Source organism: Dipodomys merriami, unplaced genomic scaffold (assembly GCF_024711535.1).
Source record: "Dipodomys merriami isolate MVZ:Mamm:240054 unplaced genomic scaffold, mDipMer1.0.p SCAF_159, whole genome shotgun sequence".
Lineage (NCBI taxonomy): Eukaryota > Metazoa > Chordata > Mammalia > Rodentia > Heteromyidae > Dipodomys > Dipodomys merriami.
The window spans coordinates 392905-414926 of NW_027202926.1; positions in this window are offsets into that span (position 1 = coordinate 392905).

Below are 22022 nucleotides of genomic sequence, written 5' to 3' on the forward strand. Positions count from 1 at the left end.
TAACAATAATAACATGGCCCTGGCTTGGTATTTGCACCATTATACTGGCAGGCCTGGCATTTAAACTCAGAGTCTGGGTAACTCTGTGGCACTGTGGGTGAAGGAAAGATCGCCTTCCTTGAAGACTAGTTCAGAAAAGTTCCAAGCGCCTGAATTGAAGCCCCAGTATTGGAAAAAATGATACTTACATATGAGATCTATTTACATACATGGGTTTACTCCATATGACATTTATAACCATTATTTATTTAGTATTATTGCACATAAATCATTTATTTTATTACATCATATCACATATACTGAGACCCAGAACTTTCACAGAGAAGGAAAAATATGTGTCAAAATTGGCTTCTTACTCCATGAATACATTATTGGCCATGCTGGGATTTCAACGCATGGTCTCAAATGCCCAATCCATAAATGGGGTCACAGATTTAGCACACCATCCTCCAGAAAACTGAGCTACCAGGAAGTTCTGAGGACCTGTGATCAAGCCACAGTAACGCCAAATATATATACATATATACATACATATATATATATATATATATATATATATATATATATATATAGACAGAGGGAATGTGAGGATACTATTAAATTATATATTATTACAAATTATTAGTTATTAAATTATGCTTCCATTTAATGAAGTATTGAAGAGTTGAAGTAACTCCATTTTGAGGCAGCAGCCATTCTGTCCTTTATGTTAAATTATGAGTGACCCAGAGCAAACATAAATTCCAGGAACTGACTTGTCCATGTTGAAGTTAACCAGAGCTCGCATAAATCCCAAGGACAGAGTTATCTGTGGCCACAAACTTCCCTTGCTTCACAGATAACCCCCTGCCCTTTATTGCCCTAGCCCAAATGGTCTGATAACACCCTGCCCTTTAATGCCCTAGCCCAAATGATCTGATCACCCCCTATCACCCCTTATCACCCTAGGATGTCCTGTTAACACATCTGGTTACTGTAACTTTGTAGTTTTTGCCTTTATAAGCCCTATGAAATTTCAGCTCGGGGCTTCCTCCTAAGCTCCACTGTGTCGGTGTGTAGGACGAGGCCTGAGCTGCAGCCTCACTGAATAAAGCCTTGCTTTTGTATTTCGGAATGTCCAACTCTCAGTGGTCTTCTTGGTGGGGGTCCTGCGACGGGGGCACTTCAGTATCATCATCTAATACTCATAAAATCATTAATAAAAATCAGTCAATATCCTTAATCATACCATGGTGCTAGAATGGAAGATATAAATTCAATAATTTTTCTGTAGAATCATGAATTAACTGCAAATTTAATTATTACTTTCATAACATTCCATTAGCATTCACATGAATAGGAATGAGTTTGTTAGGATCTCCCTCCATTTGTGGGTGGTAGTCCTAGCATTCAAATTCCAGGCCTCGGAAGTTTACTTCTAATACAAACCATTGGAATGACACCTTGAAGATTTCAGATTGTCACGATAAAAAAGAACAACAAGAAGAAAAGGAAGCCAAGTGTCAGTGGCTCTTGCCTGTAATCCTAGCTCCTCAGGAGGCTGAGATGCCAAGTTGAATTCAGCCTGGGTAGGAAAGACCGCGACACTCATATTTCTTAAGAGATCACAGGAAATCAAAATAAAATAACAACAAAAAAACCTTGAGTGGCCCTGTGGCTCAAGTTGCAGAGCACTACCCTTGAGCAAAAGTCTCAGGGACAGGGCCAGGATGATGGGCATTCAGCAGGTTGGCCATGCCCAGCCCCTCAAACTGGGCAAGCTGGAACAAGCCCTCACAGAGTACTAAGTCTGAGCAGGCAGCTTGAAAAAGCATTCTTCACTGCAATTTAAGAACTGAAGCCACGAAGGCTTTGCCTGGGCTGGTGTGTGCAACTGGTGTGTACAACGGGTGCATTATGTCCTGGCACTTCTCAAGGGAAACCACAATTCTTAGGCTGTAGGTATTGTTGAAGGTTGTGGCTCTATATCCTCTATCCCTCATTAAGATGTGAGCCTAGGTCTCTGGGGCCTGGTGGCCATCACTCATTCATCATTCTTTATTGCTGAATCTCAGGCTGGTCCCAAATCCTGGGAAAGATAGGAAATAGCCAGCAATTTCTGTGCCAAAAGGGGTAATCCAATAAATCCCACCATCATAACTCCCATTAGAAGTAAGCCTTGGGCTTCGAATGTGGCTTACTGGTAGAGTGCTTACTTAGCACACATGAAGCCCTGAGTTCGATTCCTCCCTACCACAGAAACAGAAAAAGCCAAAAGTGAAACTGTGGCTTAAGCAATAAAAGTGCTAACCTTGAGCAAAAAAAGGTCAGCAACACGCCCAGACCCTGAGTTCAAGCCCTAAGATTGGCAAAAACAACAACAACAACAACAACAGCAACAAAAACACGTGAGCATAGTGAGACATATTCTTCTGGGACTTAGAGGAGGGCCGAGGTTATGGGTAATAGGTAGAGGGCAGGTGCTGTTTGCTCACTCCTGTAACCTTAGCTACTCAGGAGGCTGAGATCTGAGGATCCCAAATGCAAGCAGGAAAGTCTATATGAGATTCTTTTCTCCAATTAAACACCCACAAAGCCAGAAGTAGAGCTGTGGTTGAAGTAGTAGAGTGCTAGTCTTGAGCACAAAAGATCAGGGATAGCATCCAGGCCCTGAATTCAAACCCTACGAGTGGCACAGGCACACGCACACACACACACACACACACACACACACACACACACACACCAAGATAGAGAATTTGACAGTCAACCTGCACAAATTCCACCTCTAGAAACTCAGTATTTTTTTTAAAAAAGATGGAGAAGGAAAGGAAAGACTTGCTCCAGGAAGTGATATAACCAGTGCCAAAATTCCACAGGAGTTCTAAGTTGTGGAACAGGACAGAGAGCCTCAGGCACAAGGTACAGCCTGAGCAAAGGTCCTGAGGTGTGGTGTAGAGCAGGTTGTGTGGATGGAATGATGATTTTGTGGCTTCAGACAAGTCTGACAGAACACTGAAGGCTGGGTCAAGATTTGTACTTGAGTCACAAGTAGGGCAGAGGGTGGGGTCCCAGAATGAGGCCCAGGGAAATATTAGCTTGACATTTCACCAAAGACCCCAGCCAATTTCTGTGGCTTGAAGCCTATTTTTCACAGCTCCTGACCCTCAGGCCCTCTTTGCATGGAGGAGTCAGGGCAAATGCAGGGAAGAACTCTTCTTAGGAAAAGCTAATGCCACCAGTTGCTCAACCCCCGTAAATCCTAGCTACTCAGGAGATTGAGATCAGAGATTGTGGGTCAAAGCCATCTCAAGGGAGGAACGTTAGTGAGACTTTCTTGCCCATGAACTAACAAAAGCCAGAAATGGAGCTTTGGCTCAAGTGGTAGAATGTCCTCATTGAGAGAAAACGTTAAGAGACTACAGGCCAGACAGTGAGTTCAGGCCCCAGTACTGGCACCTAAAAAATAAAGAAACGCTTTCAGGAGCTCCTAGTCCACTGTGGTGAATGGACAGATAGGCCAGGCATGGGTGGCTTATGCTGGTCCTCCTAGCACATCAGGAGGCTGAGATGTGAGGATTGCCATTTAAAGCCAGCCTGAGAAGGAATGTCCGGCAGACTCTGATCTCCAAGGATCCACCAGAAAACCAGAAGCGGCTGAAGAGCTGAGAGATGGTGCCCAGGCCCAGACTTAGAGCCCCATGACCAATACCTGGCCTGCTTTGACCTCATGTTGTGGCTCTAGCAAGTACTTTCCAATGGGCTCCTGATGGTCTTCCAATGTCTATGTGTCCTACAAGTCTTGAGAGCAGCCTCCTTGAAGGCCTGTGCCTACAGAGCAGGACACAGTACCAGAAAAGGTCATGCCTTGTGGCATGCAGGTCATCCGCCGTTCATCAGAAGGGCATCTGTCATGAGTGCAGTGTGGATCTAAGCACTAAATCGACATCTCAGACCACGATTCTGGGCCAGAAGGGGTAGACCAGTTAAGGCCAGCTCACAAGGGAATCACAAGAATGTGAATTTGTCAGGCACACCTTGGGCAGGTTTTGAGTTGGGCTCATGAAAGACTTGTAGGCTGAGGAACAAAAGCAGGTTGGCTGCTGCTTATAGCAGTCGTTATATTCCAGGAGTCCCAGGACTCGGAGCCCTGCTTAACTCACCAGTGTTCAGGGCAGATGAAGGTCTGCAATCATGGGACAACTACAAAGGAGCATCCATAGTGTCCTTCCCTTGGTTCTATGTTCCCATGCTGGGATGGAGGGGCAGGTTCCATGCAATTTACTGCCATAGACCAGACCCCTCAGCCCAAGAAGGAGAAACAACTGATGTGGCTTGAGAGTTTATTATGATTATGCCTCAGGACTGCCCCCAGTTCTAGCTCAGCTTATCATTACTACCTTCCTCTGTGTGTGTGTGTGTGTGTGTGTGTGTGTGTGTGTGTGTGTGTGTGTGTGCGTGCGTGCACATGAGTGCATCTTAGTAGTAGGGCTTGAATCCAGGGCCCGTGCTCTGTCCCTCAGTTTTTTCATTCAAGGATACCACTCTACCACTTAAGCCAGAGCTTTTCTTCCAGCTTTCAGGTGGTTCTTGGGAGAGGAGAGTCTCACAGACAATTCTTGCTGGGCTGCATCTGAATGTTATTCCTCCAATCTCAGCCTGCTGAACGAGCTAGGGTTATGAGAGCATGAGCCATTAGCATCTGGGCACGCATTCCTTTTTGGATAAAACAGAGTACCTATTTCCTAGCCGAGCACCCATCTACAGCTATCCCTCGTACCCCTTCCCCTACCCCTCCGGTCTTCAGAGGAGACATACCCTCCCCTGAGGACAAAGAAATAGGATGCACTGACAATTTTTGAGCATTATGGTCTCCACACAGTCAGGTGCTGCTGGGAGCTGATGTAGAGGTCAGCGATCTAGGCCAAGGCAAGTAGACAGCTCTTAGAACAGAAAGTAAGAAAAGACATCCATGCAGCTGGATGTCAGTGGCACATGCCTATAATCCTAGCTACTCAAGGCTGACACTGGAGGATCAATCAAGATTCAAAACTAGCCTGGGCATACTCTTATCTCCAAAGAATCACCAAAAAGCTGGGAAGAAGTAATTCTATATTTCAAGTGTTAGAGCACCAAACTTGTGCAAACAAGCTAAAGGTTACCACCTAGGCTCTTCAACCCTTGGTAAACACATACAAACACACACACACACACACACAAACACATACACACACACGCACAAACACCCCCCCCACACACACACACAAATATGCATGCAAAATCAGAGATTTCTACACTGTAACCTTTGGGTATTCTATACCTTTTTCCCACTAAGTCTGGTGGTTGTTGGCCTAGGAGTTCGATGCATCCAACACCACCTGACATCTATAATTTTGGGGAACAGAATGGCTAGAATGTCAGCCTTCCCCAGTCCCAGCTCCTTGATTCGGTCTTGTTCTATCCAGGCCCTGGTCTATCCAGGGCCTTTGGGGTTCCATTTACAGACTTGCCAAGATCCTTTAAAAAGACATCATATGCTGGGCAGTTGTGGCTCACGCCTGACATCCTTGCTACTCAGGAAGGTGAGATCTGGCTTCCAAGCCAGCTTGGGCAGGAAAGTGTGTGAGATTCTTATCCTCTATGAACCATCAGAAAACAAGAAGTGTCCCTTGGCTAAAGTGGTAGAGTGCAAGCCTTGAGAAAAAGAGCTCAGGGACAACACTCATGGACAATAACAAGGAGAGGCATTGCATGTTGGCTTTGGGATTGGCTTGGGCCAAATATTGGAAATTTCAAGTGCACAAAGATAAAGCAGTACCTCCTCTAGTCCCATGTTCCTCTATCTTCTCCACCCCCTGCCCTTGGCCGGGCTTTGGGTCAGGATGGCTCTGGCTTGACAGGAGGACTCCAAGGAGGAAGATCCCAGACCAATTGCCCCGGGTCCTTCCTCCTTGCTTACCCTGCTGCTTCTGCTCTTTGCCATAGACCTTCTTCCTGAAATCCATCCATGAGATCATTGAAACCAACACAGTGGTGAGTGGTGGGTCCAGCCTAACTCTGGGAAGTCAGAGATGGAAGTCAGTTTGGGACTAGGAGCTTCTACCCTGGGTGTGGGCTGAGGCCAGGGCTGACATTTATTTCATTCTGAGACTTGCAGGAGTAGGGAGACAGTGTAGACACAACATTGAGTCAGGTAAGATGGGAATCTGTAGGACGACTTGTCTGGGGGAAGCTGTGGGGCTCAGGGGGCCACTGTTCTTGGTACTCCTCTCTCAGATGTCCCTCTCCCTCTCTCATCCCTCAATTGTAAAAGAGAAACTTTAAATAAGGGTGTCGAAGAGGGTGCAGGGGATTATTTCTGTGTGAACCAGACTTGTGCTTCATATTCATCCTAGCCCCTACTTCCTATTTATCTGAGGAATGGCCATATGGGTTTGGGGGCAGGAGATCATCCTAGTTGAGAATGTGGCTCAGTGATAGAGTGGTTGCCTAGCAAGCCTGAAACCCTGGGTTCGATTCCGCAAAGAAAAAGCTGAAAGGGGAGATGGGGCTCAACTTGTAGACCACCAGTCTTGATCAAATAGAGCTCAAGGACAGTGGACAGGCCCTGAGTTCAAGCCCCATAACTGGAAGAACAAATCTTTGTGGAGGCGTTTTTTTCCCTTTGGAAACGATTTATTCTTTTTGATAAGCATAACATGGGCCTCTTACCTGGCTACCAATGAGCCATTAGATGTTGCTGGAATTTGGGCCTCCTCCCAGCAGCCTCTGCTCTACCAGGCCCATAGTTTACCCTTCCTATCACCAGGCAGATGGAGGCCTAGAGAAGCCCAACTGGCCACCTAGTTCTGGTGGCTGCTGAGGATTTTGGGACTCAGTAAGTCACATAGGGAGTCACCATCCCCATCTGTCTACAGAAAAAAGGTACAGAGCACTGCAAGCCTGAGCACACCAGCTGTGGGCAGTTCTGCATGTGGGGATCTGCAGTAGGACATGCTTTGTGGCGGAGTCCTGTATGGGGCAGGGAAACTTGACCTCTCCTCTTGCAGTTTCCACACTATCCTGAAATTGCAATTATTCAAAACCTTTCTGCTTCTCCATGATTTTGACCATCCAGGAGCCTGAGGCCTCTGAAGCAGCTGCACTGGTGGGGAGCTCAACCTTTGTCAGCATCTGGAGTCTCGTGTAGGAGCGACAGAAGCTCTGGCAGCTATCTACTCTTCATATTCTCCTGGGATAGCTGGCACATGCACTCAGCTTTCTCCTGACACAGCTGATCCAGAATGAACATCTGTCCTTTACATGTCAGGAGGGACTCCTGGATGGTGCAGATATGTGCTGACAGCTGGTTACATCGATGGTGGAGCTCATCTGCAGGACTCTGGAAGTCCACCTCATCAGGAAGGTTGTGGATGAAGAATATTTTCTTCTTGGACACCCACATGTCCCACTTCCCATCCTCACACATGCTGTGGTGGCAGCTCATTGGGCGGGGGACCTGTGGCTCCAGCTCTATCTGGCACTGAGCTGTCGGTGGGAGGGGGAATGCCTGCAGCAGTCTCGCCGCTCCTGTGGCAGGAGTATCCCCCTGTGGATCTCAGCCTCCGAGAGTGCTAACAGCTCCACGTCCCTCTGAGTTTGGGGGACATCTCCATACTCTGCCATGGGCACATCGAGGAGAGTCGCTTCCTCAGCTTTTGCTTCTCCAAGGTTCACAGCTTCTCCTTCCCCAGGGAAAGCCAGGAAACTCAGCTGGGCCTGCATGTGCTCCTCCTCTGGACTGGTCACATCCAGGCACTTGAAACTGTCCTGCCACTTTGGGGGCACCATCTCTTCCCCCCAGTTGGTCAGACCCTGCACATGTTTCAGCTGCTCCAACAGCTGGGTCTGCCTCTGCAGGTGCTACTGCAGGACCTACTACTTGGAGCACAGCTGCTCATTGTAGGCGATGTGCTGCTCACAGGTGACTCTGAGCTCCTGCAGCTGGGCCAGAGACTGCTCCTGCTGCTCCTGGAGCTCCTGAGTCACTTGGCTTTCTCTCTTAGCTACCTCTTTCCCTTCCTCTATCTTCTCCTCTCAGCAGTCCAGCTGTTCCTGTAGATGTTTCTTCACCTGCTGCTCTGAGTCCACGATGCTGGTGAGCTCCTCCTTCTCACTGCTCACCCTGTAGAGAGCGTCCTGCAGCAAGGCCAGCTGTTCATCCAGCTGTGGGTTTCATACACATGCACATCGTGGGTCTCAGGGATCTCCTGGGGATCCTTGGTTTTCTCCTCCAATCCTCACACTTGCTCCCGCTGCTCTGCATGGTGGAGACAGAGTTTCTAGTTTTCCTGTACCTGGATGTGAAGTTGTTTCTCCAGGTTTTTCAACCCCATCTGCCTGCGGTAGGTGTGGGCCCGCAGGTGCTGCTCCTCCTGAGATGGACCCTCAGAGGGCCATGGCTTTGCCAGCTTCCTTCTCAGTTCCCCCAGCTCATTCTCTAGGTGCAGCACCTACCTTCATCCTCACTCCTTTTCCTCTGTCAGTTGGTTCACCTGCTCGGTCTGCCACCAGCGCTCCTCCTTCTGAGTGGACCTCTCAATGCTCAGGTTCTGCGAGAAGGTGTCTGTCTCCAGAATCGCTGCAGATACCTTTCAACTCAGGTTGTCCTGAAGTCTCTTTAGTACCTCACACCCCTCCAGCACTTGTTGGAACTTGCAGATTCTGTTCTTCCTGTTGCTCCTCTATATTCAGAATGCTTACACCTTCTCCTAAAATTCTGTGTTCACTTGCTGCAGGTCATAGAAGCTTCTCTTCTTTGTCTTGAGCTGAAGTGTTACATCATTTAGCTGTTTGAACATTTCGGTCACCTTCTGTAAGTAGTAACCACAGAAGCCACTATATCCAGCTCTGTCATGCGCTGCTCTGCGGCCTGTAGGCAGCTGGTGAGAGCTTCATGCTCCATTTCGCTGTCATCAGCCATGAGTTGCATGTGTGCTGGTGTTGATTGTTAATCACTTTCTGCCGAAACCAACCTCTATATGGGTGGCTTGTGGATGTCTAGCTCTGTTTTTGGTGCTTTGTGTACTTTGGCTACCTTCTCCTTCTCTTTCTCTCGTCAATCCTGCAGGTCTGTCTTTTCCTGTTTCAGTGGTTGGATCTTGGCATAGAGCACCTGGTTTCTCCTTTTGCTGTGGTCCAGGGCAGGAACCATATGTCGCTAGCACCTCTGCATATTCTTGGTGGTATTGGGACCCTTGACATTCTGGACCCTAGTGGCTGTGACTGTGTACAAAGGCAGGGGAGGCCATTGGTCAGCATCACCTATGGCCAGACCCTTGGCTGAATCACCCTTCCCAGAGATATTTGTCTTTGGGATCCTTCCCTTTTATGTATTCTTTGTTTTCTTGAATGCTGAAGGTCTGATGGAAGGATTTCTTCTGCTGGTGTTCTGGCAGTAGTTTGTTGCCCACAGCTCTCTCACGGAGTCTTGTTGTTTCAGACATCTGAGAGCTGGGATGGGAATGATGGGCTGGCCACATTCCCAGGCTCTGGGAAATCCTCTATTCTCCCACTCTCTGACTAGCTTGTCAATTTCCTATTGTACTCCAAATTCGCCTCGAGAGTCTTGTTTACCACTCAGTTACCTCTACCTTCCTCAACTGCTGGTAGTGGTGTCAACCAACAGAGGGAATCTTGGTGCTACAGGGCAGCATGGAATGTGGGTGACCACGATTCTTGTATCCCATTGGTCAGAAAGAACCATAAAAGAATGGGGGTATGGCTGGTATCTTGTGATGCAGGCAGAATGGGCGGAATCAAGATGACAGCAGCCCCTTTCCCAGGGAACTCTGTCCAATCCAGTTGGGAAGAAGAGGGAGACCTGCTTTAGCCATATAGCTGCACAGATTTTTGTGTGTATGTCTGTTTGTTGCCAGTCCCGGACATTGAACTCAGGACCCAGGCACAGTTGGTGAGCTGCTTTTGTTCAAGGCTACCCTTCTACCACTGGAGCCACACGGCTCTACTTCTGGTTTTGTTGACACTGAAGTTGGACAGGGGTCTCAAGTACTTTCCAGCCTAGGGTGACTTTGACCATGAATCTCCTTTCACAGCCTTGTAAGTGTCATGGAGGACTGCTAAGAGCCACTGGTGCCTGCTTAATCATTGGTCTTGCTGATGTTCTTGGACAGACCGGTGAGTTCCCTATCTTCGGGTTTAAGTAGTGGGAGCTGGAGCCCACAATTCGAATCCTGGTCCTGCCACCTCCAAAAGGCAGAAGATCCTAAAAACTCATTTCTATCCATATGAATACCAATGGAATGTGATGTATATCATGATTGAATGGACAGTTTTTGAATGATTCTAGGATAAAATTATACACAATTATATTCTAGGACACTGATTGATTTTAATCAATACTTTATGAAGCATTTAAAAAATTACATTCATTAAATGGAGAAGTAATGAAATACCTAAGAATTGGGCATCACATAGCACAGAGATGCCATTTTTTTCTGCCAGGACTGAGACTGGAACTCATGGTCTGGGTAAATCTGTTGCACTGTGTAGCAAGGGGAGGCTTGCTTTTTTGAAGTCAAGAAATTCAAGTCTGTTCCTAGGCCTGAAATTGATCCCCACCCCTAGAATACATCCTATTTGTGTACATTTTAAATATATGATTTATATTTACATACATATATTGACTCCATATTGCATTTAATGTAGTTATTCATTTTATTTTTTGTTTTGTTCATGTAGTGACCATTTATTTTATTGACTATTATGGCACATAGAATATTGATTACATAGGATATAGGTCTGCATATGTATTTCACTTCATACCTGACACACAGGACTTTCACAGAAAAGGAAAACATGTGTCACCATCTGCTTCTTACTCCATGATTTCTTGTTTGGGAGTGCTGGCATTTGAACTCATGGCCTACAGGGCCAAATTCATGAATGATTGAGTGTCAGCATGCCATACTGGGGCAAACTGAGCTGACAGGCATTTCCCAGGACCTGAGATTGAGCCCCAGGGGTTGACAAAATAAAAACAGATTGACATGCAGATGGTAGTGTGCTAATAAATATATATCTTTATAGTGAGTGTGCCAGAGATGTCTATCCATTATTCAGTTATATAGACTAAATTCTTAACAATTCTTGGGTATTTATTATGTCTCCATATAATTAATGTTATTGTTTTCATCCTTAATAAAATATTAAGTAAATCAGTGTTCTGAAATTACTGTGTCCCTGTAAGAAATAGTAGTCTTTTCAAAAACATAAACTCTGGGCTTGGCGCTGTCCCTGCACTATTCAGCTCAAAGCGAGCACTCTATCACTTGAGCCACAGAGCCACTTCAAGAAATAGTAGTCTTTTAATGCTTCATATTAAATAAAATTAGTCAGCCTACTGAAATCATAATGTCTAATTTTATACGAGTATCACTCATGAGCAACTCATTCAACCGTAACACTTACAACATTGAATCATTATTCCTATAAATGGGAATGGGTCTCTTAGGATCTCCCACCATCCGGAAGTGACATGACTTAGATTCGCCTCTAGGCTTATATTGCTGTGCAGGACTATGTCTTCCCCAGTACCCTGCCAGCATTCAGCAATACAAGGTGAAGTACCCTTTGGAGCTGTGTCATTCAGAACCAAATGGTCATGGTGCAAAATGTTAAAACTTCATCCCACCACTTCTTATTTGTGCATTTTCCCCTCCATAAGGCCTGGAGGTCTAGGATCCCAGGATTGCCTGTGGTTCCAGTGGCTGCACCCCAGACTAGAGTGATGGAAGATGAGGCAGAGTTGCCATGACCGGAGTTCAAGACCTTGCTTCGCACAAAATAAATAAATAGATAGATAGATAGATAGATAGATAGATAAATAAATAATCTCCCTGGCTTGCAATTGGTGCTGTTTTTTCTGCCAGGCTTTGGATTTGAACTCAGGGTCTGGGTAACTTTGCAGCACTGTGGACAAAGGAGAAGCTCACCGTGCTTGAAGTCAAGAAAGTCAGGCTTGCTCCCTAGGCTTGAATTCAAGCCCCAGCTCTGGGAAACATACTATTTATATATATTGTAATGATAAGATTTATACTTACTTATAGATGTTCAGTACATATCCTGTTTGTTGTGGTTATTTATTGTATTTCTGTTTTATTTATTAACCATTTATTTTATTGACTGTGATAACACGCATTCCATTTATTATTTTGATGCTATCCTATCACATAGTATCTAGATTTGTAGAAGTGTTCTCAATCATGTCTGACATCCAGATCGCTCAGAGCAAAGGAAAACAGGTGTCACGCTTGGCTTCTTACTCCACGATCCAATTGTTGGCAGTGCTGGAATCTGAACTCAGGGCCTAGCAGAACCAATTCATGAATGGGTGTGTCAAAATGAGAACCTCTAACCCAGGAAACTGCCAGGCAGTTCCCAGACTCTGACATCAAGCCACAGGGGTGGACAAAATAGCCATACATGGATAGGCAGGTGGTAGTATACCAATAAATATATATTTGTATAGAGTGCCAGAGACAGCTACCTAGGATTCGATGACATCAACTACGTTCCTACCAACTATTAGGTAGTTATTATGCACCATTGAAGGAATAGGATTCTTTTCATGCTTAATAAACTATTCAATAAGATCAATGTGTCTAATTTTAGACTAGACCTATGCATGCAGAAACTTCTCAATCATAGTTTGTTAACATTCCATCGGTATTCCGATGCATAGGAATAAGTCTCTTGGGAAATCCCCCCATTGGTAGGTGTCAGGACCAACAGTTAAACTCAGGGCCTACATTGCTGCATGAGACTATGGCTTCCCCGATAGCCCACTAGCCTTCGCCAATGCACGGTGAAGTACCCTTTGTAGACATGTCATTCAGACCCAGGATGGTCACCATAGAAAGGGAAAAAAATGTAAAAAATCCATCCCGTGGCTTTTCTCTCTCTCTGTCTCTCTCTGTCTCTCTGTCTCTCTGTCTCTCTGTCTCTCTGTCTCTCTCTCTCTCTCTCTTTCTGTGTGTGTGTGTGTGTGTGTGTGTGTGTGTGTGTGTGTGTGTGTGTGTTTTCCTGCAAGACTTCAAAGCCTAGCATCCCAGGATTGGCTATGGTTCCATGGCAGCCTGTCACCCTGAGGTGACTGAAGCTGAGGCAGAGTTACCACGAACTGTGTTCAAATCCCTTCCTTGGCAAATAGTAATAGTAATATTAATAATAATAATAATAATAATAATAATAATAATAATAATAATAATAATAATAATAATAATAATAATAATAATAATAATAAACACCATGGCTCAGAACTCGCACCATTTTTCTACCACTGCTGGGTTTCCAACTTAGGTCTGGGTAAATCTATAGCACTGTGGAGGAAAGGGAAACTCACCATCCTTGAAGACTACAATATCAGGCTAAGTCACAAGGCCTGAATTGAAGCCCCAGTATTGGCAAAAATAATATACCCACCTATTTTACTTATAGGATCTCTATTTACATACATGTGTGGAATGCCTCATGCATTCAGTATAGTTACTCTTTTTATTGTGTGTCTTAGTCATGTACGCATATTGTGTTTTATTCAGCATGATGACAGACATAACTGTGCCAAAACGGAAGACGACCTATTCCCATGGCTATTGAGTTGCCTATATAGCATTCTCCATCCTCCCTGAGAACCTGGACTTTCATAGGAAAACAGGTGGAACGATGTGTTTCTCACATGAGAGTTCATCTATTGGCAGTATTGGGATTTTAATTCAGAGCCCAGCAGGGCCAATTGGCGAAAAGTTCTAGGTGAGGATACCAGCCTGTGAGCAACTAACGAGCTAGACCTTTCCCAGGACCTGACATCGAACCACAGGGAGGGCCAGGATAGTCCTAAATTCATAATTTAAACACAGGATCTATATTGACATACATGTGCGGCCATCATTTTGCATTGGGTGCACTTCTCCTTAATTTGTGTCTAATTCATGGAGGGAGGTATTGTGTATTTTACTGAGTATGGTGACAGCTATAACTGTGCTGACATGGATGACAAACTTTTCCCATGGTTACAGGGTTGCCTATGCATTCATTCTCCAGCCGAGCTGAGACCCAGGACTTTCACAGGAGAGGAAAACAGGTGCAACGACTGGCTTCTGATATCAGGATGAATCTTTTGTCAGTGCTGGGATTTGAACTCAGGTATGGGTAACTCTGTTGCACTGTGGGGGAAGGGGAGGCTCACCATCCTTGAAGACTAGAATGTCAGGTCTAGTCCGGGGCCTGATCTGAAGTCACAGCACTGGACAAAATAAGAAGCCCAGCTCTTTTAAACATAGGATCTCTATTTAAGTACAGGTGTGGTATGCATCTTGCATTCAGTGTAGTCATTCTTTTTATTTTGTGTCTTTTTCAAGGATGTATTGTGTATTTTATTGAGCATAGAATGACATATAAAACTGTGCTGACATGGATGACAACCTATTCTCATGGGTGTAGAGTTGCCAATGTTTCTTGATTCTTGCTGAGACCCAGCACTTGCACAGTACAGGAAAACAAGTGCAAGAATTGGCTTCTCACATCAAGATAAACCTTTTGGTAGTGCTGGGATTTGAACTTGGGGTCTAGGAAGCCCAACAGCCAAATGGGTCCAGATGAGCCCATCAGCTTGTGAGCCACTAAGGAGCTAAGACACACCCAGACCTGAGATCGATCCCCAGGGTGGGGATGGGGCACAATATTCATCCATTCATAAGCTGAATCTAGTATGCTAATTACCTATTTGGATAGAGTAGGAGATGTAGCGAGCTGTGTTCAAATCCTATCTACCATTTAAGTACCGATTCTTGGATCTTTCCCAATGTCTCCATTTCCTGAATGTGATTCTTATTGTCACACTACATGAACTCTTAATTAAAAGTAATTGTTGTGCCACACATCTTGCCTATCATTTCCTATGAGAATCATGCATGAACTAAACTCTTCCCTAGGCCTGAATTCAAGCATCTCATAACATTTATAGACATGTTAAATATATGATTTCTACTTACATCAATATATTCAGTCTATATCATGTTTTTTGAGTGATACATTATATTTTATCATTTATTTATTTATTTAGCATTTATTTTATGGACCGTGAGTGCACCTATAACATTTATTACATTTATTCCCATCTATTCCATAGCGTGTAGCTTTGCAGACATATTATGAACTTGTATAGAAAAGGAAAACAGGTGTCACCTTGAAATATTACACCAGGAAGAAATTTTTGGCAATGATGGGACCTGATGTGAATGCCTGAGAGGCCGAATTCATGAATGGGTGAGTGTCAGCACCGCAGCCTCTAGCCCATTCAGCTGCCAAGTGGATCTCAGGACCTGGGATCAAGCCCCAGGTTTGGACAAAATAGCAGTAACTTTCTATGACGATGGAGATATATAAATAAATAAAATTTATGTATTAATTTTGGTGTCTGGTCGTGGGGCCTGAACTTTGGGCCTGGGTGCTGGACCTCAGCTCAAGGCTAGCACTCTACCACTTGAGCCACAGCACCACTTCCGGCTTTTTTTCTTTTTGCTTATGTGGTGCTGAAGAATCGAACCCAGGACCTCAGGCATGCAAGGTAAGAGCTCTACAACGGAGCCACTTTTCCAGCCCAAATATAAATTTAGCTATTTAGGTACTGCCAGAGGTGTTTATCTAGTATTCAATGACATATACTACCTTCCTACTGATTCTCATGTATTTAGTGAGAACTCCATTTAATCAATAGTATTCTTTTAATACAAAATATACTATGAATTAAAGTCCATCCTTGTCCAGTGATTATTGGGTCTAATTTTAAGCAAGACAGATTGATGGACTACTCATCCAACCATGACATTAACCACATTCTTCTATTGTTCCTATGGACAAGAATATTTTCTTAGGCTCTTCAGCCCCTTGTAAGTGGCATGACCGGGATTTGAACTCAGGGCCTAGTGTCCACGTTGGCCTATGGCTTCGCTGATAGAGCCAGCCTTCAGAAATGCCAGATGACCTACAGGTTGCAGCCATGTCATTCACATCCAGGATGGTCAACGTGCAAGGAAGGAAAACAGAAACTGCTGACCGTCCTTGGTTTGTGGCTTTTTTTCGATGCTGTTTTCATTTTCTTTTCCTGTGAGCCCCTGAGGTCTAGGACCACAGGATGGGCTGTGGGTCCAGAGGATGCACTAACCCAGCCTAGGGTGATGGAAAATGACGAGGAGTTGCCAAAACCTGAGTGCAAACCCTGTGCTTGGCAAAAATTAATTAATTAATTAACAACACTATTGAAGCTCCCTGTCTTGGATTTCGTGCCATTTTATTGTCTGCCATGCCAGGGATGTCACCTTGGGATCTAGGTAACTCTGATGCACTTGGGGGAGCTGGAGGAAAGGAAGATCTCTTCCCTTGAATGCAAGCAATTCAGGCCTGTTCCCTAGGCCTGAATTCAAGCCCCCCCGGAGAACATAACATTTATAACCATTTTTATTTTATCATTTATACTTACATCCATACATTCAGTCTATATCTTGTTTGTTGGAATGATTAATTATATTTTATTATATATTTATTTGTTTACAATTTATTTTATGGACTGTGAGTACACCTATTACATTTATTACATTCATTCAAATCTATTCCATAGCAGGTAGCTTTGCAGACATATTATAAATATCATACCTGACACCCAGCACTTGCACAGAAAAGGAAAACAGGTATCATATTTGCAATCTGACTCAAGGAAGACATTTTTAGCAATGCTGGGAACTGAACTGAGGGCCTAGAGGCCCCATTCACAAATGGGTGAGTGTCAGCACAGCAGCCTCTAGCACATTCAGGTGCCAGGTGGATCCCAGGACCTAGGATGGAGACACAGGTTTGGCCAAAATAGCAATACCTTTCTATGCAGACAGTGGTATACAAATATATATTTAGATATGTAGATATTGCCAGTGATGTCTATCTGTTATTCAATGACATATACTACCTTCCTAGAGATTCTCAGGTATATAGTGAGGACTCCATTTAATCAATAGTATTCTTTTAGGGGATGGGAAGGTGGCTCATTGGGAGAGTGTTACCTTGCATACATGAGTCCCGGTTTCGATTCCTCAGCAACACATGATCAGAAAAAGCTGGGAATGGCATTGTGTCTCACATGGTACCGCCCTAACCCTGAGCTGAAAAGCTAAGGGATAACGCCCAGGTCCGAGTTCAGTCCACACTACTGACAAAACACACACACGCACACACACACACACACACACACACACACACACACACACACACACACACATATATACACAATGTATTCTTTTAATGCATAATAAACTATAAATTAAAATCAATCCACATCTTGTGAATACTGGATTTAGTTTTTACTAGACTAATTGACAAACTACTCATCCAACCATAACATTGATCACATTCCTCTGGTGTTCCTATGGACAGGCAATAGTTTCTTACATTCTCCAGCCCTTTGTAAGTGGCAAGACCGGGATTCAAACTCAGGGCCTAGGTGTGCAGATGGGCCTATGGCTTCGCTGACAGCCCACTGACAGCAGTGCCAGGTGACCTACAGGTTGCACTCGTGTCATTTGGACCTGGGATGGTCACCATGCATGGAAGGAAAACTGAGAAACCTCTAACTGTTTGCAATTCGTGGCTATTTTTCCTTGTATTTTCTTTTTTTTTCCTGTCAGCCATGAGGCCTAGGCTCCCAGGATGGACTGTGGGTCCAAAGGCTGCACAAACCCAGCCTAAGCTGATGGAAGCTAAGGCAGAGTTGCCACGACCTAAGTTCAAATCCCGTGCTTGGCAAAATAAATAAATAAATATATACATACATACATATATACGTACATACATATATACATACATACATATATACATACATATATATATACATACATACATATATACATAGAAAATAAAATAAAATGAATTTAAAAAATTTAAAAATACTAATTGTGCTCTCTGGCTTGGATTTCATGCTCGTTTTTTTTTCTGCCCGGCCTGGGATTTGCACTTGGATTCTGGGAAAATCTAATGCACTCTGGGGGATGGAGAAACTCACCCTCTTTGAATACAAGCAATTCAGGCCTGTTCCCTAGACCTGAATTCAATCCCAACCCTGTTAATTAATATTCATCCACATTTGAAATGATTAATATCTACATATTTATGTTTACTGCATATTGCTTTGAGTGTGTTTATTTTTTGTATTATTAATTCATTATATTTGTTGACTATTAATACACTTATAACACGTATTAAATTTATTACATCTTATGAAAATTATACAGATTTGCATATGTATTATATATCTTACTTCAGACCCAGGTCATTCACAGAAATTTTATAGTAGATGATCCCATGCCAAGAAAAACACAAAGAATACACTAACCAAAGTCTAAATTATCCCTAGGCACCCCAGTGGCTCACATATTTAATCCTAGCTATTCAGGAGGCTGAGAACTGGAAGATGAAATTTCAAAGCCAATGAAGGCAGAAAAGCCTGAGAGACATCATCTCCAATTAAGTGGCAAAATGCCAGGCTACAGGTATAGCTGAAGTGGAAGAAAATCAGCTATGAACAATGAAGCCAAGGAAGAGCAAGCTGAGTTCAAATGTGAGGAGAGGGGGTTGGGAGAACAGAGAACAAAACAATACACAAATCCCACCTAATTTATGGTACCAACCAAACTGAAAAAAAAATGAAGCTTTTTCATTTGTATAAATTTGCATGAGCACATATGCTCTTAGGTACACTTCAAAGCTATGTTTTTAATAATATATACATATATAATTTAATAATGCATATATATATTTAAATAAACTAAGAAACCAGCCAATGAATAAATACTTCTGAATTAGTGCCTTAACCATGGCACTGTAAATTATTTATACTAAAAGTGTTTTCCAAGTTTCTTTTCTCAGAATCCATCTTTAAGAAGTTTTTTCATGTGCCTGGCACCAGTGACTCATGCCTATAATCCTAACTACTCAGGAGGCTGTGATCTGAGTTTGGCGGTTCAAAGTCAGCCCAGGCAGAAAAGTCTGTGAGGCTCTTATCTCCAATAAACCACTAGAAAACCGAAGTGGCACTGTGACTCAAGCAGTAGATCGCTTGCCTTGAGCTGAAGAGCACAGGGATAACCCCTGAGTTCAAACCACAGGACCCCCCAAAAAATGTTTGTTCCTGCAGATCATAAAATTCTAACATTCTGAGCTTTAGGAAACTTTTCTGCCAGGGTCTTATGCTCTTTAGGAAAGTACTCCACTACTGAGATACATCACAGTCCCATTGTTTTCGTTTTTCATTTTACAATCCAGTTTATTCCCAAAATGCTTAGAAGTACCTACTGTCCTCACAGAAGTGAGGTTTTATTCAGAAATCCTACCTTTTGCCCTATGAGGACTCCCCTAGTGTATTTCATGGTAGGCACTGAGGAAAACTCATACGACACAAATGCAGAGAGTTTATACTTGTAGAAAAAACTCTAAATAGAAAAAATTCAACTGTCCTGATCTTCTAGGGAGAAATGTCCTTATTTTCATTCTCACTCTTCAGGGCAGATGGTCAAAATAGAAACACCAATGTGCTATGCTGAAATGTAAAAGTTTAGAACCCTTTTTTGAAAAACTCTCATATGATAAAATCAATATGTATCAAATAAAGGTGAAGTGAACTTAAAAATATTAAAAATGCTAATGAAACTCCCTGGCTTGGAATGTGTGCCATATTTTGTCTGCAAGTCCTGGAATTTGAACCCGGGGTCTGGGTAACTCTATTGCACTGTCAGGGAAGGGGAAGCTCGCCCTGCTTGAAGACCAGTAAGTCATGCCTATTCCCTAGGCCTGAATTCAAGCCCCAGACCTGGAAAACATACTCCTTATATACATTTTAAAGATAGGATTGAACTTCCATACAGTTGTTCAGTCTATATTATGTTTGGTGTGGTTATACATTATATTTTTTATTTTTTTCATTTATTTACCATTTATTTTACTGACACTTATGCATCCTAACTATGTATTACATTGTTTACATGCTATCATATACCATCTAGATTTGTAGATGTGTTCTCCATCATGCCTGACACGCAGAACTCTTCCAGAAAAGGAAAACAGGTGTCGCATTTGGCTTCTTACTCCAAGATTAAATTTTTGGCAGTGCTGGGATATGAACTCAGGGCCTAGCAGGTCCAATTCATGAATGGGTGAGTGTGAGCACAACAGCCTCTAGCCAATGAAGCTGTGAGGTGGTTCCTAGGTGCTGAGATCGTGATCCAGGATTAGCCAAAACAGTGATACAAGGATAGGCAGACAGTAGTATACTAATAAATATATGTTGGTAAAAAGCACCATAGCCTCCTATCTATGATTGAATGACATATACTACATTCTTCCCAACTCTTAGGCATTTATTATAACACAATTAATGGAATGCTATTCTTTTCATGCTTAATAAAGCATGAAATTAAGATCAATCAGTGTCCTAGGATTATCGCATCCAATTTTAGGCTTGACCAATGCACAAACTTCTCTTTCAATTGATATTCTTATGCATAGGAATGAGCGTCTTGTGATCTCCTGCCATTGGTAGTTGTCAGGACCTGGATTTGAACCCAGGGCCTATGTTGACAGGTTGGGCTATGGCTTCCCTGCTAATCCGCCAGCCCTCAGGAATGGCAAGTCAGGTGTACTTTGCACCCATGGCATTCAGACCCAGGATGGTCACCGTGCAAAGATTTAAAAAAAAATTAAACCCCCATCCCTCTGCAGCTTGCCACTTTTTGTGCTATCCTACTTTTTTTTCTTTCCACAAGCCCTCTGGGCCTAGGATTCCAGGACTGGGTATGGGTCCCGAGGCTGCACCTAGCCTAGGGTGATCAAAGCTGAGGCAGAGTTGCCACGACCTGAGTTCAAGCCCTAAAAAAGCCACAAAAAATAAAAAAATAAAAAAAATGTTTATTTAACTAAATTTAAAAAAATAGAGCTCTCGGGTTATGAATTTCTGCCAGTTTTCTTTCCTAGACTGGGATTTGAACTCAGGAACTTGTAGCAATATGAGGGAAAGTGCAGATTTGTTACTATTTGAGTTCAAACACCGTGCCAAGCCAAAACTAAAAAATTAAGTCACTGAGCTTGGTAGGGGGAGTAGTTGTGGAGATGGGAGGTAAAGGATGGTATGGGGAAAACAAAGGAGAAGGTAACAATGCTCAATAGGAAATATACTCATGACCTTGCTCATGTAACTGTGACCATTCTGTACAACATTTTTACAATAAAAAACATACAAAAAAGAAACCATGTAGTATTTCGAGAAGCACTTTGGGGGTAAGGGGAGGATGTCTGAATAGATGTACAAAATTCTACACTGCTTTTCATTTAATGTTCAGTATGGAATTGAATAAACATAACTGCTTCCATTAAAAGATTAAGTCACTGTCTTGGAACTGGTGCCAGTATTTCTACCATTGTTGGGATTTGATCTCACCGTCCAGGTAACTCTTTTGTACCATGAGTAAAGGAAAAATTTAATGTCCTTGAGGAAAAGAAATTCAGGCTAGAGTTCCCATGGCGTGAATGAAGGCCCTGCAATGGAAAAGATATTTCTATACATGTGTAATAGATGATATATACGTACATATGTATGTTTATTACATGTTATGATTTTCATTATTGATTTTGTATTTATTTTATTTTTTATTTGATTCATTTTTTATTGTTTATTTTATTTATATTATTCAAATTTACATTTTGCACATCTATTATAAAATTATACACAATAATTTAGGACATTGACTCATTTATCATTAAAACTTTCTGTGTTGAAACATGATAAATAATTAAATGGAGGTATTTGTCACAGTCTTCTCACGTTTAGAGTCTCTCCCAAGAATGAGCTTTGTCTTATTTATCTTTGGACACCTTCCTATGAGGGTGTTTTTAGATGATTTATACTGGGAAGGCTTTCTTCAGGACAGGAAACTTGTGGGATAAAATTG